Source organism: Myotis brandtii, unplaced genomic scaffold, assembly GCF_000412655.1.
Source record: "Myotis brandtii unplaced genomic scaffold, ASM41265v1 scaffold23, whole genome shotgun sequence".
NCBI lineage: Eukaryota > Metazoa > Chordata > Mammalia > Chiroptera > Vespertilionidae > Myotis > Myotis brandtii.
Window position 1 is genome coordinate 2,558,085 of NW_005358649.1, and position 427 is coordinate 2,558,511.

Consider the following 427-nt stretch of genomic DNA (forward strand, 5'->3'; position numbering starts at 1 on the left):
ACCGCCAGAGCCTCCTGCCCGCCCCACCTCCACCGCCAGAGCCAGCCGCGGGTCGGAGGGGATCGGACACACTCCCTAATTCGATCCCGCAAGCCCCACTTCACAAACAAAACAGAAACAGCCGCGACCGGCGGGGCTCAGTGGTTGAGCGTCGACCTAGGAACCAGGAGGTCACGGGTGGATTCCTGGTCAAGGCACATGCCCGGGTTGCGGGCTCCGTCCCCGGTGGGAGGCGTGGAGGAGGCAGCCATGGATGATTCTCTCTCTCCCTCCCCTCCTCTCTGAAATCAATATAAAATAAATTATATATATATATATACTTTTTTTTTTTTAAGCAAAACGAAAACCTGGGATCCGGCCAGACCCGACTACAAGTTCTGGGTGAGTGTGGCCCGTGCCTTCCTCCCTCTCCAACATGCCTGACCCA